The following is a 17,138-nucleotide window of genomic DNA, read 5'->3' on the forward strand; positions in this document are numbered from 1 at the left end:
TACCAGATGACTCATAAGCTGGACCTGAGCAATGGGTGGGAGGCCCCTCAGCTCCTCCCCTGTCCTTAGAACTATGCTCTGCCTATCATTCCCACAGTGATAGCTGTTCCAAGGACAGAGCCCTGAGAGAATAAGGTGCTGCCAAAACCATCTGGATGGTATACGTGACTGAACCCAGTTGAAGTCTCTAAGGCTCTGGTGGTCAAGTGCAGAGATCTACTCGTCTGACAGCCGCCCAAGACAAGCCTTGTGCATAAGTTCCCTTGCTTATTAAACCTGCCACCTACCAATCTGGAGTGATCTACCTGTTTCTTTGTTCTCTTTCCTTGCCCTGCATGAGTACAGGATCACTTTGCAAACCAACAATGAAATAATCACCTTTGCTTTTCCCCCCATTTTCATATATAGTCTTTTTAATACCACATTAAAGAAAGAAAAACTTTTAAAGCAGGCCTACCTGTATATTTTCTTTGTGTGTTATTAAGTGCCCTTATATATGATTGGCAAAGTATGAAAACAACTCATTTTGAAGAAATCTATATTTTTAAAGTGTAGCTTACATTATTATTGTATGTGCTAGTATACTTACTGCTAAAGAAGGCAAAAGCAAAAATAAAAACCATGCACCTTTTCCCCTGACCAAATGTAACTCATAATATGGTTGAGAAGACAAGCAAACAAATAATCAGGACGTACTCTGTTAAATTCTAAAATTGAACACTATATAATAGCTTAGCAATTAAGTTAGGCTAAGGCTGGTAGGGCAGGTCTGGGAAAATTTCATAAAGGAAATGCAATTTGGGCTGGGCTAGGATGAGGGGGTCTTTAATCAGATGTGATGAGAAACAAATTTATTTTAGAATACCTTCTATAAAGTAACTGAGCTACGACTAAATCAGTTCTCAGTTGCTGGAATGGGGAGTAGGAGTGGAGATTATTTGGGGGAACTAGGAGGATAGAAATGAGGCCAGAAAGATAGATGGAGATCAACAGGAGAGGATTTTTGTAGTGTTTCCAGCAGGTTAATGTGTAGGGCCCATGTTTCAGCAGATTTTAATTTTAACTATTACCTTCAAGTCCCCCAGATGCCGGTCATGGACTGAACTCTGAGAAACAATCCTTTGGTATCTCATCATGAGTTTTAGTTCTTCATCTAGTTAAAAATTGGAGGGGTTTTTGTAGTTTTTAAAAAATGTCATTGGAAGTCTGTTACTTGGCATCTGTTGTTTCATTTCTATAGCAAGGATTCGGTGGGTTTTCTTATTTGACTGTGATACATTTTATTGATTTTTAGTATGAAACCATGCTTAAATTTCTGGGATAAACTCTACATACTCATTGCAGAATATTCTTCCAGTATATTCACTAAGCATACATTTGTAAAACTGAGCCATAATTCTTTAATTAATTTTTATTATGCAAAATTCTCAAAAATAATTTAAAATGTGGAGAAAACAGTACAATGAACCCTCATTGTACTAATCACCCTGCTTCAATAATTACAAACCTATAGCCAATCTTATTTCATCTATACATGTTTACCTACTCTCACTGCAAGATTTCTTTGAAGCAAATTCCAGTAATCATATAATTTCATCTGTAAAAATTTCAGTATGTATATCTAAGATAAAGACTCCTCTCAATATAACTACAATAACAATTCACTACTATAAATAGTATGTATTACTTAATGTCATCAAATATCCAGTCATTGTTTAATGTTCCTATGGTCTCAACTTATTTTAACAGAAAGTCAAGATCCAAATAGGTTCTATACATTATGGTGAGGTCTTTTTTTTTTTTAATCTATAGGTTCCCCCATTTTCTTTTTTTTAAGTTAGGTTTATTGAGGTATGATTTACTTACAATAAAATTCACCTTTTTTAAACGTACATTTCTAGGGATTGTGACAAACTCCTACTTCCATGTAACCCCCACTACAATCAAGCTATAGAATATTTCCATCACCACCAAAATTTCCCTTGTGATCCTTTATGATGAATCCTTTCCCCACCCCAGCCCCGAGAAACCATTAATCTGACTTCTGTCCCTATGGCTTTGCCTTTCCCATAATGTCAAATGAATGAAATTATACAGTATGAAACTTTTTGAGCCTGGTTTCTTTCACTCAGCATAATGCATTTGAGATTCATCTATGTTGCTATGTGCATCTATATATACAACTGAACACTCAGTTCCTTTTTATTGCTGAAAAGTATTCTATTGCATGGAATTCCCTAGCTGATGAACTTTCATATACAGATTTTTATATGAACCTATGCTTTCATTTCTCCATGGTAAACAGTGATTACTGGGTTATATAAAGAACGCTTATTCTTTAAGACACTGTAAAACTGTTTTCTGAAATGGCTGTAAAGATTTACTTTCCCATGAGCAGAATGTCTGGTTTTCCAATTGTTCCACATCCTCACCAGAACTTGGTATTGTCCAGATTATTTAAGGCATTCTAACAGGTGTGCAATAGTATCTCACTGTTGCTTTAAATAGCCAGTTATCTTTTCACTACATGAAATCAAATTTACTAGCAAAAATTTTGACCCACAAAAGTGGTCTTATTCCACATTCCAGATATTCCTTTTCGTGAGATATCATTGAACATGTTCCCCCATTCCCTGTATTTCCTTTAAATTGGTAGATATATTTAGTGGCTTGACCAGATCTGGGTTCCACTTATTTTTATTTTTTGTAAGATTACTTCATTGGTGGTGCTTTATAGTCCTTATACCAAATCAGGGAATATATCAATGTATACTAGGGTCATGTAAAAAGGACACAGGAACCAACTGGCATAGGCTTCCACTGGCCAAAAATTTATAATTTGATCATATACAAGGTTAATGACTATAAGGGATTGAAACACTTCAAATATGCTGAAATCCATGCATTCATAATGATAAAATACACCTACTAATAACTTTTGCAGTATACTAGGAAATCATTAGTTTTAAAAACTGGTAAATAATCTGAAAAGAATAAAACATTTATTTTGCTTTTTCTATATGAAATACTTCTGAATAAGGAAATAGTTAATGAAGGAACATTTCTCTTTTTTCAATTTATTTTATTTATTTTTATTTATTTTATTTTTGTCTGCGTTGGGTCTTCACTGCTGTGCACAGGCTTTCTCTAGTTGCGGCGACTGGGGACTACTCTTCATCGTGGTGCGCGGGCTTCTTATTGCAGTGGCTTCTCTTGTTGCGGAGCAGGGCTCTAGGCGCGCAGACCTCAGTAGTTGTGGCTCACGGGCTCTAGAGCGCAGGCTCAGTAGTTGTGGCGCACGGGCTTAGTTGCTCCAAGGCATGTGGGATCTTCCCGGACCAGGGCTCGAACCTGTGTGCCCTGCATTGGCAGGAGGATTCTTAAGCACTGCACCACCAGGGTGCAGTGCATTTCTCTTATTGAAATATTTCAGTTAATAAATGAAGAAGGGATGATCGAATTAGGCTACACCATTTTCTACTCTTAATGTATTAATATATTTAGCTAATGACTTATGCTGCTAATATCACATAAAGAGATGAAAGGACACATAAAGGGCTAGAGCTTTTAAAAAGGCTTTCTTTATAGCCTCATTTACTCCATATTAACATACAATTCTAACAAGCCTAGAAGTAAAAGAAAGTACAAATACATATATATCTATGTATGTATACATACACACATACATATACACATACACACACAAACACACACATGCAAATTCACAAAATGATATTTGATGCTGTGTGGGTTCACTCAGTGTAATAAAATAATCTCACATATTAGAGAAAAAGAGCTGAAGATATTATAATAAATATTCAAAACTCTAAGTTTATCTTATTATTAAATAAATGTTATTTTATTTTTGCTATATACTATTGAAAAGAATTCAGAAGTATGTAATACCAGTATCCACTTTGGGGCACTCAAAAGTTTAATGTTACTCCTTTAGCACATTTATATTTTTGGAATACATCATTATTTTGCTAGCAGGCTGTTAAAGTAATGATATTAATTCAGTCACTGTAGGAAGGATGGTCTATATATTTCCTTCTTGAAGGAATCTCCACATTGTCCTGTAAGTTGTTTCTTTTTTTAAATGCTCAATTTACAGATGAGAAAACTGAGGCTCAGAGAGGTTACATTATTTTCCTTAGATCACAAAGTGATTACAACCAAAAGATTGATGCCAGGATATCCCTTAAAAAATATTTAAAACCTTTAAACTTATTTTTTAAAGTGTTTTCTTCCTTCCTTTTAAGTTTGAATATAAAACTTTATCATTTTTTTTTTTATTTTAGTAGATGCAGAGAAAAATCATTATTTATTTTGCTGATTCCAAATCTAGATACATTTATATCCTGGTTTTCTCATCAATGGGTTCTACAGAAACTTTACTGGTACTACCTACAAATCATGCCATTTAAAACAAGGGGTTTACTGGAGTAGAGTGTTCAAAAATCCCTAATATTGAAGTCTACCAACGTAGATTTCTTTTTCATAGATTGGCAAATTAATTCATTCATTGATATAATTATTTTTTCTAAAATACAATTGGGCTGCTTGGTTCTTAATATTTATAATTTGTAAACTGAAATATATTCATTTCAAAACAAACAAAAAAGAAAATATGTATATACCTACAACAGTGTAGATCCTTAGGAAGCATTTTTTTTATTTATTAGTAGCTTCAAGAAACAAGATTTACATAATTGCTTTACTTTCCTCATTAAACTGCAATCACACCTTTTAAAAATTCTTAAGAACAGCAAAATTTCAAATTTGCATTCCTGACAAGTGAAGGATGCATTGATATCAAAAGAAAACTGAGGATTTATTTTTATTTTTAACACCATTATATGTGATACATGTTTAAATTTTATCACTTGCTTCATAGGCCAAGCTCCCACGAATTCAGGTTTTTCAGGCACACTAACAGCATTGGACCCAGCAAGGTGAGAGCTCCTCCTGCTGGCTTTAAACAAACGTTTTCTAGTCCCTACTTGAGTGCAAAAGTAAACTTAGGAAGGAAAAGATCACTGTCCATATTAACTTCAGTAAAAGTCAATACTTTCTTTTTAATTTAATGGCAAGATTTTAAATATAGAAAGATTAATAACACCAATGACTTATTTAGGGAGTACACATGAAAATATAATTACTTATTGATATCATAATAAATGAGAAATTGGGTAAACCAAAAAATAAATAGAAGTAGTAGATTGGTGGTATCAAAATAAAGTTTTTAAAATGTTTATTTCATTTAACAAGCAACATAATGCACAGAATAGGCTAAACTATGTACAATATTCCTATTAACTTTTAGAAATAAATCTCTAGCATATTATATTTTTCCCTGAAAATTTCTCTTAATTTATTAGTGCTCCCTTTACTCATTCTTTTGGAAGTTATAAGAAAATTTTATTGTGGCGAAAAGAAGATAACAAATGATAAAGACAAGGTTGATAGCACTGGATTAAATGTGAGAGTAATGAGTACCTAAGATTAAAAAGCTCAATGTTAATTTCTTTCCTTTGAATAATTTATCAGGTCTTGATATCCCTTTCAGTAAATTTAAGATATATTAATTTAAAAACAATTAGCATACAGGTTTACAGTATATAATTGAAGATCACCTTTATTCTAACTACACAATAAAAAAAGGATGAGATTTTATTTACATATCATTTTGAAAAATTTAACAAGGAAGAGATCAATCAACCCACTAAGAAGGTAGTTATTCTTTTAGGATAATTTTGCTGTAAAAATTCAAGTTAATGGTATATGAATTGAGTTCACAGATTTATCAATATTTTTAAAAGTTCAGAGAGCAGTAAACGCAGGTTTAGAATTTTCTCAAATAGACTTCATACAAAGAAAGGCAAGGCGTTTCTTCTTAGACTCATTCCATTAAGCACCTTTATTTTACAAATAAGACCTAGAAAGATAAAATTACTAAGTCACTTAGTAACAAGGCTTTTAATAGTTAGTTCCATGTTCCACTGACTGTAACACACCTCCCATAGCTCCAAAAAAAACAGGTAAAATAAAGGGAATACTTCTGACATCATGACCAGATATAATATAACCAGGGAATATTTCAAATTATAGACACAGATATATAAACAAACGTATCTATCTATATCTATCTGTCTATCTACATACAGCAGTAGTCTATTTCAACGTTATCCTGTTTAGATCCTACTTTAAACTGGGATTCAAGTTACCACATTAAGTAATATTTTGACATAACTGCATGTGTTTGATTGACAAAAGTCAGTTTTAACTTCCAGATACTATGGTTCTCTACCCTCATAGAGAGCCAGAATCAATATTTAATTCCTAAAAATAAATCAAACACATATTGCTTTAAGGAAACATAGGATTTTTATTTTTACCCCTGGTATGTTCCTCTGTATATTGACATTATTTTTAAGGTAACATTTTCCAAGGAGACTCACTCCTTCTTAAAAATAATGAAGTATTTTTATCTAGAAACTGAGATCAATACTTGTTCATTAAGTATACTTATAAGCATTTTGTTTTGTCATAGCTTTCTTATTTCTATTGTTACCTGTTTGTTTTTTAATATAGGTGTTGTTCATGATTATTTTTGTCACTCTCTATGAGAGTTTGGATATCCTACTTGAAAGATAAGGTAATATGACCATAGAGATGTTAAATAGCTTTCTCAAGATCAGAGAATAAAATCAGTCTAGACCATGTGAACTCACAACCTTCAGCTTTCTACTCTACTAGAAAATATCTTTTTTCAGAAAACATGTTCAAACTTCTGACTCTGTCCTTTCTTGAAAACAAGTCACTGTTTTTTAGTTCTGATGGAAAAATAAGCTATAATAACCAGAAATTACTTTCCTTAATTATCACCTTAAATGGAGAAAAGGGGCAAAAAATTCAAGCTAGTTTTCTGTTTAGAAGGCAAGTTATACCATTGAGTAAGAACTGCCACTGAAAACCTTATCCAAACAATGAATGGTTAATAGTTGATTAAAAATATAACTAGTGGGGCTTCCCTGGTGGCGCAGTGGTTGAGAATCTGCCTGCCAATGCAGGGGACACAGGTTCGAGCCCTGGTCTGGGAAGATCCCACATGCCACGGAGTGACTAGGCCCGTGAGCCACAATTGCTGAGCCTGCGCGTCTGGAGCCTGTGCTCCGCAACAAGAGAGGCCACGATAGTGAGAGGCCCGCGCACCGCGATGAAGAGTGGCCCCCGCTTGCCGCAACTGGAGAAAGCCCTCGCACATAAACGAAGACCTAACACAGTCAAAAATAAATAAATAAATAAATAATAATCAAAATACCAAGAACCTCCCACATATAAAAATATATATATATATAACTAGTAATGTTCATCCTCACTTCTACACCTTCCTAGTTTATTCAAAAGAAACTTTACATGGTTATCCTGCTGGACACAGCCTTATCTGCTTCAGTCTCATAATCATTTCTGAAGCCTGCTGTTAGACAGGAGGGCTTACCACAGAGACCCAAGGAGAACCCAGATGTGGATCTAATCCATCACAAGGTCACTAAATGATAGGTTCACTCTGGGCTCCTGAACAAGGTCATTAAGACTTATCAATGAGTCACCTCAAAGTCATGCTTTCCTCATCAAATTGTTCAGTTATCTCTATGGCAAAAAAAAAAAAAGTAAAGGAAATTTGGCATGTTCCAAATTAATAGCAATATATAATGCTTTCATTTTGACATCTTCAGCAATTTGATCTATAAAGAAACTAAGTAGCTTCGTTTAGGACAAGTATTATTTCCATTTGCTTCAATTACACAGTTTTAATAGGTAGAAAAGACTACTTGGCTTTAGTCTTAGATTTGCTAGTCTTACAATATATTTAACCAATGTTGTGATTTTTTTCCATCTCTCACAGAAACTCACAACATTTATTACATAAACCTCACTTAGCCCAAACCACTGCACCTCCATCCCATCACTTACACAGCATAAGAGAGGCTTCTTGTGTTTCTAGTTCATTCCTTTCTCACATTTCTCACTTATCTTCCATGGGCTTTGAACACTTTCCTTTTTTTTTTTTTTTTTTTAAATGAAGCTCAAGGTCTGAAATGTGCTTAAATCTTTGTTTCTATAGCTCTGGTAAAAGACATTATGACTACTTATTTGAAAGTCTTATCTACAATGTAATGGCCATTTCAATGCAGAACTATTTCTATATAATGGAAGAAAAGTCTAAAAAACCTATTGAAACCCCTACCTTAAAAACAAACAGTAGTGGCTTTGCATTGAGAAGGAAAACATGACTTTTACTAGAATCTAAGAAAAAATTATCAGTGAAAAAGTTTTTCTTGAAAATGGAAGAAAAAATTTTTTTCCTAGATTGCTTTTTCCCGCCATTACACTTACATAGACATAATAGAAATAGTTTTTTACTTCCTTCATTAGGACACTGGAGTCACAAAAATGTTACTTGATTTTATATGAAGACATTTCCATATTATTTCAACAAGCGTTAATTGAGTACCTGTTATATTTAGACTCTATATTAACTACTGCAGGGTATAGAAAGTTTATAAGATACAATGTCTACCCTCAAGGAGTCTCTGGTGTTATCTTTTCACTCCCACTGTTAGACTTTTTGTGTCAACCCACATGCCCTAGTTTATTCAAACATGTAAATAGCAAAACAGATTAAAATGCCCTTATTCTGAAGGTGCAGAAGAGGAAAGGCTGAAGCTGTTTAGTAGAATATGTAGAATTAAATTGCTACTCTAAAAGGGCAGACACCCAATATTACATCAACAGCACCATCAAAACTGTTAGTAATTGGACCACTTACCTCAGTTTCTAAAGAAGTGCTAAGGAATGAATAGACTGTAGAAATGCACCCCAGTAGACAACATGAAGGGATATAATTCTCTACCTGAAGGGTACTCTCCTCCAAAATAATACCAAATATAAGAAATATCTGCTAAATTTGTCAGGAGAGACAGAGTGTTTTAATTAGAGTGGGCGATAAAAAAAGTTAAACATTATCAGAAGTAAACATTTTTGTAATCTAAGTTTTAATCATCAGAAATTTAAAAATTTTCAGGTAAAAATAGTAATTGTATTTTCAAAATTTTGAAAAATATATATATTAAAAAACTTTGAAAGGACAATATTCTCATTTTTGTCCAATGAAATTATAGCCAAATAGAGATACAATTATCAATATTTATTTACAACTTAGTTCTGCCAATATAATATGACCTTCTCAAAGGAAGGGTCTGCATATGTATGTGTGTATACTTGTTGAATAAAATGAATAAGTGAATGAATGCACAAACGAACTAAGTGAATGGAAGGGAGCGTGGGTCAAAAACTCATACCGTAAGTAAAAACGTTCTTAACCAAATATTGAAAATGCAGTGGCGGATTAGTGGGAAGGCAAGCATTGCAGGAAATTTACATGGTTATTGTGCTTTAGTTTGTAATGGAGAAGGTCAAAGGTTATCACATATGATCTCTCTCAAATGTGGTTAAGGGACCAAGTGAGTAGGCTGTTGTATTGAGCACAGAATGGACTGTGAGAACACAAACATTTTCTGTACCTTTTGGAGTCCTCTTTGCTCTACCCAGCCACTACACTTTCATCAGAGTGCCCTCAGGCTGCTCTCTCTCAGTCCAAATCCCGTGCATCTATCTCCATCTCTGACAATGTACAGTGTTCAAATCATCCCCCTCTATCTGCTGCCCCACTGAAAGCATTTGTCACAGTAAGAAAACATCTTAAATAAAATAGCACACAAATGTGCTTATGAATACTCATTTCCCCTTATCCCTTCCTGTACTGTTTATTTATTTATTCAAGTTAAATTTGAACTGATTACAGCACCCTTCAGGTGAGAGTGACTTCAGGTTTTTTCGCAGCATACCTAAAATCACACTATGTAAGCAATTCCTCATAGAAACATATTGAAAGAGATTCCTAAAACTCCAACTTCTATCAGCTCCAAACATTACCCTCTGTTTAGATTATACCTTCTATCTACTTCCTGGGTTCTATATGTGGCTCTACTATTGTGTGCTTGTGTAAACTTAGCCAAGTCAAAATTCTTGTTTTACCAATTATTGGGAGTTGGTCTGCCTTAAACCAAGTATTGATAATGCTCTAAGCTTTAGTATCTGGCTCTCAACACACTCTAATCTTGTTAGCCACTCTACCAGGATAGTATGTTAAAAAAAAAAAAAGTAAAACAAAAGTTTGCTTATTGTTTTATGGATTATGGTTGTCTCTCCTTTGCCCTTTGAATTTCTCTTATTAATTGATCTACTCAAAGAGTCTTCTAGAGAGATCTAAGAAAAAAAAATCGTTATTTTTTTCTTAGATTTCCCCATCCATCCCCTCTCCAGCTAATCCCAGAAATATTATCCATACCCTAGCTTCTTTAGTCTCTAAAAATGGTACAGTTAATTGCCAATGTTTAAGACTCTTGTCTAAGTCAGCTAACTAAACTGTTTATGAACACCAACATTTCACAGTCAGCTGCTTATAAAACACCATTGTCAAGTCATGAAACTTGATAATCTGTTCATACAATAGTATACATTTTGGGGATATGCTACAAAGGAATAATTTAAATAAAAACATAATTTTTAACTCTTTTACCATAATTTCAACATCCTTGACTGCCTAAAGAATGTGTGTTGTCTTCTGAATCACTAAATTCAATTGTACTGAGGATTTTGTTAAGTAATATTGCCTATGGAACAGAATAGTCTATGACGAGAGAAATGGGCAGTAAAAATGTGAAGACAAATAAAATATTAAGACGACCAGTTGTCATATGTTTTACACATTAAACAGCTTTTTAGCATAATTATTTGATAAATAAAGTCATGAGAATTATGTAGGACAACTTCCTACTGGAAACTATTGAGGAAATGACAGAGCAAATGCAATGCCAGATTTAGAAGTTCATGAACTGCAAGACAGTTGATCTTTTGTGGCATATTTCTGTACTGCAGAGGAGTCAGGAGGAGGAATGGTTCATAAATGAAACATTTACAAATGTGACCCATGCCAAGAGCAGCATGGCTTCAGTATATAGAAAAGAATGACAGATGGAAGCCTTATTGTTGGCAGAAAAAAGAAAAGAAAAAGCATTTTTAAAAAAACAGGCATTATCATCATTATCCTGTATGGAAGGCAAATCGTTAAGTTCTACTGTCATAGTGTTTATCAACAGGATCCTGTGTAATACAGTAAATGCAACAAAAATGATAATGGAATTTTAACATTTAGGCAAATGGAGAATATTTTATCCAACATGGGTTTCCCAAGTATAATTAAGAATAAGAAAGCAGATGCAGGCTTTCATAAGACCTTGATCAGTTTCAATTTATTGATTACCCAAGACACGAATTATGGTAAGAAATGTAAAATGTTGAGAAACTCCTTTGGTGAAGTCATCAAGATCCAAATTCCATCCTCAGCTTTCATGGCTGAGAAGCTCAATTTTTATTCTTCTGAGGAATGGTCATATTTTAGAAGACTAAATCTTGCTAATCAGGCATACAGGAGACTAATTTATAAATGAGATGGATGACTTATTCACTGATGATCTGTCTCCCCAGGGAATCTCCTTCCCTGAAGGGAAACATATCAAGAGACCAAATTAAAGATCAGATTTCTTGAAAAGTACTAAATTAAGAGAAAAGAGTAACCCTGTTTTACTATTTTAAATATCCTAGGTTTATTTCTATTTATGAAACAAAGAATTTTATCTACCCATTACAAAGCTCTTCACATTGAATGGTGCTGAAGAAACAATGAAAAGTTTTCTACTTAGGTTTTCATACATATGTACTGTACTGCCAACTACAACTTTGGCATTTCAAATACTATTTACAAGGCATATTATAGTTTTCATAGTTATAGCCCATCTGATATTGGCTAAATTTTGAAAGGCCTTACTTTTATTGTTTGGAAAGAGAATTGGTTCTGTCTGCAGACTCTCTTTAATTACAAAGTATATGTATTTTTCCAAGAAAGATTCTTATGTGTGAGCAAAATAAATCCCAATTACTGAGTTGATTTTATACAGTTTCAAATAAGGACAGAGAATAATATTTGCTGATGATGTAGGGAAGAATCTAAACATTTAGGCATGGTGTCCACAATTAGCTGGCCAGACTGTTTCTGTCTTAGGTTGCTCTTTACAAAGGTAAACACACTGCCGTCCTTATTTTTATTGACAAAGAATGAAAAGAGTTTAAAAAATTAAAAACCACTGGTTTCTCAATGCAGATAGTTTCTGAGCAACTTCTCTTAATAGTTTTTCCTTCCTCAATGACTTAATTTCATCATATAATCAAAGACTGCCATATTTTAAGTAATGCACAATTACACACTATTTAGGAATCTATTCTTTCTTGTTTTCTCTGTCTTTACACTTCGCAGAGAAAACTTATCCATTTGGGAGTTTCAACTATCACTTCAATGCTTTCAATCTCCAAAATAGTATCTCCAGCATAAATCTCTCTCTTATACTTTAGACACAATTCAGAGGCCCCTTGTTAGTTTGCAAACTGGTCCCTGTACACAGCAGGCTAGGCGAGAGCAAAGAAAGTGGCAGACCACTCCAGATCGGGAGGTGGTAGGCTTTAATAAACACGGGGGTTATACGAGGCTTGTCTTGGGCAGCCACAAGATGAAAAATCTCCACACCCACTGGACTGAATCTTAAAAGTTTATATAGAGGCCTCAACTGGGTTCAGTCATGTATACTGTCCAGATGGTCTCAACAACACCTTACTCTCTCAAGGCTGAGTCTTTGGAACAGGTCCCACTGTGGGAATGGTGGGCAGAACTGTACATTCCAAGGACAGGGGAGGTGGTGAGGAGCCTCCTGTTGCCTGGGTCCAGCTCACAGGTCAACTGGTATTCATATCTTCTCAACTACCTCCTCCCACACTCCTCACACTTAACATGTCTGCATCTGAGCTCATTGTTTTCCCATGAAAGGGTACCACCTCCTGATTTCCCTATTTCAGTTACTGTTATCCTAGATCTGCACAAGTGCACAAATTAGGAACCTGTATCTGATCCCTGACTCATCCTTCACTCCCCAACTATCAGTTTGCACATGGAATATTACAGGCAGAAGAATGGTCCCCCAAAGTTGTTCATGCCCTAATCCCAGGAACCTGTGGATATGCCATGTTACATGGCAAAGGGATACTAAAGTTGCTAATCATCTGATCTCAAAATAGGGGGGCAACACTCTTCCCCTCCTAGATTACCTGGGGGGCCCACTGTAGTGACAAGGGTATTTAAAAGTGGAAGAGAGTCAAAGAAAGATGTGACTACAGAAGAAAGGAACAGAGAGATGCAACATTGCTGGCTTGAAGATGTGGGAAGGAGCCATGAGCCAAGGAATGTGAACAGACTGCAGAAGCTGAAAAGGGCAAGGAAATGGATTCTCCCCTAGAGCCTCCACAAAGGAACACAGTCCCACTCACACCTTGATTTTAGCCTAGGGAGACCCATGTCAGATTTCTAACCTACAAAACTGTAAGGATAAATTTGTGTTGTTCAAGCCGCTAAATCTGTGATACTTTGTTTCAACAGCAATAGAAAACTGATACTTAACTGTTTGGATCACCTTCAAATCTATCCGTTTTCTATTCCCTACCCCAGTTTTCTCTTTCAACTGGACAGGGTTCCTTGGTCTTATTCCCTTCATTTAACTTCCACAATGCAGCATCAGTGATCTGCCTAAAATTCAAATCCGATTTCTCCATTCTCTGTTCAAAATTCCTCAGTGGTTCTCCTTATCGTCTATAAAATTCTCTCAAAATATCTGCTTCAAATGTGCACTTATTTCTTCATACTGACCATACAACCAGGTTCTGAGTATAAAGGTAAATCAAAATAAACATAACCCCTACCTTCAGGGTGATCATGATCTAATGTGAAAAAGAGAAAATAAACAGAAACTGTAAACTAAATATGTAACTATGTATTATACTAAGTGCTATGAATCTAATTTGGATTTAAGGCTCATGGAAAGCCTCTAGAAAGGAAGACATGATCATACAGAGTTGAATTATTCTCTATATTGCTTTTAGATTCATGATGTGAATTATGTAACAATGATCAGAGAAAACATAAAATAAAATATTGCTTAACTAGTTTTAACCCAGTATTTTCCTTAATTTTTTGGAACTCATTTTTCTTTCCTACTGAAAATATACTAACATGAATATACTAACATTCGAGGAAATTTTTCAAGACAACACTGAATGGCAACTGTTGCCTTACAATGTATACTCTGAATTCCTTTCTGTTGCGTGCAAGACACTTCCTGGCTTGGTCCCATCTTCCTGTCCCTCTGCAACACCCCATCTTCGCCCTGCATTACTCTGATATACTGATAATCCTTAAACTTACCTTGCCCTCTCACCTCTCCACATTTCACGCTATTCCTTTCTGCTTGGAATACTCGTTTGTTTGGTTCCAAAAGCCGACTCCTAGTCATCACTTATGGCTTAACCTAAATGTGATTTCTTCCATAATTTACCCCCATAAGATGGAGATGCTCTTATTCTTATCCCATATTGAAATTTGCACATGTTTCACTAACAGTAATTATCTTACTTTATTTTACCACACAGTATGTATTTCTTTGTGTAACTGTTCTTCCATAGACTCTAAATTCCTTGAAGGCCAGACTGTGTATTTTAATCCTCACACTCTTCCTCAAGATTGTTTTTTAAAAAGAATAATTGAATAGAACAGCAAAATGAAAATGAACAAGTGAGGAATTTAGAATAACTAAATACATATAACTGCAGTTAGTAAAGGCTCAAAATGTCAATAAAAATGGATAACTCAGAACACACAAAAAATATATTTTATTTTCAGTATCTGCAAAGTACTGAGAAGATTATATTGGGGAGGGAGAAGGTAAGGTCTGTGATTATAAATCCACTGTTCCAAAAGCAATAAATAGTAAAAGAACTTTGTGCTTCTCTATCAGGCTGTGTGAAAACAAATTACTTGAGCAGAGTCAAAACATTTGCAAAGCCACAGTAATAATCCTAAAATCCTGATTATATGGGAAAGAAAAAAAAAACTACTGAAATGAAATCACTACATAAGCAAAAGAAATTTCAATGGAAACTTGGTAGGGGAGATTTTATATATGGAAGATAAAGTATATTTGAAGTAGTTTTAGGCATATTTTTTCAGATTAGAAAAAATATATATATATGTAATCTGAAAGAATACACTCAAATATAAGGAAAAAATTTACCTATGAACAGGAAGAACTATCTACCCAGAATAAATCAGTTGGTGCTCTTAACAAAGAAAACAATGCATTATGGCCACAAAGGAACATCAGATGGTATTAAAAAGCATTTAAAAAGAGCTACAGAGGCAGCTACAACATCTTTGAAGTTAAATGTAGGGATCCTACTGATTTGACACTTTAATCTTGAAGTGGCCAGAATGATACCTTTTATTGAGCCCCTCTTTGGTTAGGTTTTCATATAAATTCAAACTTTTAGCAAAGGTATTTTTATAAGACACTAAACATGCTGAAACCTCAGAAAATAAAGGAGAATATTAACAATTCTTCATGCCCATTATTCCTCTGGGACATAGTTATAAATTTTGATCATGCTCCTTTGTGCCTTAGAAGAGCAAATTGTGAATTTAGGGAAGTATGGAAGCCCCTATATATGAAGATTTCACATAGTTCCTGGGGAAAGGGTCCTCTTTTTTCTAAGCAGGGGAGCCAAACTGACAATAATCAGCAATACGTAGGTTACTCTGACCATGGTGGCAATTATCTCACATACCCTCTATTATAAGGGAAATGATATCCTAGTCATCTTGCTTACAGAGAAATTGATGACTTATTAAAACATTTTTGGCTCAAAGGAATTCCACAATGCAACTATTAAATAAATAGTACTGTCTAAAGCCCCAATCCCAGGTAAGGAAGCTACTGATGTGAGAAATACTGAAGACACAGTCATTGGGCTCCTCCTTTGTCAACCCTCTATTGAGTACTTAGTAAACCGAAGAACTATGTGAGGCACTCAAGTCAATAATGAACAGACGGGAATAGGCTGATGGACAGTAAACCATTTTGCATTAGGAAGTACATTTTTGAGATGAACAAATTACTTTTACTTCAAATTCTAAATAATATACTGTACCATGTAAAATTCTTAAAAATAGGGTAGTTGAGAACATTTAGGAAACGGACCCAAACTTGTGAAACTGAGTGACTTAAGGAGAGAATTTTGAATTCATCCTGTACAAAAGATTAAATTTAAATGAACACCCTCTTGATATAGTATTGGACTCATGTTGCCAAGAAGTGAAATTTCTGTTTTTTTCTAGAAGATTAATACTGCAGTTGCTTCAGGCCAACTCCAAAATGTCACACATCATAATGAAATGTTCCTACCATAACACCATAAATAATGATGAAACTAAGCTAAGCAATTGGTCAATTTTAAAACAAAACACAACTTGCACATATGCATTTACTCACTAAGCCTTTCTTATATTCCTCTTGAAGATGGTATTTCCTCTAGTATCACCTAAACTCAACAAAAATTCTTCCTTTCATTATGATTGAATGAACCCAAAAACATGACTCAATTCTCAACCCCACCAATAATGGCTCATGGGCTATGAGGACACAGTAGAAAAAACTTGATTACATGTTGTTTTTATTCCAAAAACTGGTTTTAGTCTCAATAATTTTGTTGTCTTTATGAGTCCTTAACAATAAAACAAAGAAATGTATATTCTTAGAGATTAATTTGAGAGTTGAGATAACAGTAAAAATAACCATGGTCAGTGTTCTCGTGCCTCCAATGAGGAAGAACCTTTTATTCTAGTCTGATATTTACTTTTGCCCAGTGTGTACTATACATTACATATTCATAAGAACACCCATCAGTTTATAGTAAAACAATAATAAGACAATGTTAAATCACTACTATAACCAAATCAAATAATTTTAATTTTTTCAATAAGTTTTTGGACTAGCAATGATTAGCTATCTCAACAAAAATTCTCAGCAATTCTCGACACCAACAACATGATTCTGTGTCCCTGCAGAATCTTGACATTC

At 34.4% G+C, this 17,138-nt stretch overlaps 1 protein-coding gene across 1 annotated transcript in view; it reads right to left on the minus strand.

Annotated features, from left to right (window-relative positions):
* Nucleotides 1–17,138, minus strand: part of EPHA6 (EPH receptor A6) — an 852,487-nt gene that overhangs the window by 793,825 nt on the left and 41,524 nt on the right. The gene's annotated exons all lie outside the window — the stretch shown is intronic.

The sequence above is a fragment of the Balaenoptera musculus genome, chromosome 4 (genome assembly GCF_009873245.2).
Source record: "Balaenoptera musculus isolate JJ_BM4_2016_0621 chromosome 4, mBalMus1.pri.v3, whole genome shotgun sequence".
Taxonomy (NCBI): Eukaryota; Metazoa; Chordata; class Mammalia; order Artiodactyla; family Balaenopteridae; genus Balaenoptera; species Balaenoptera musculus.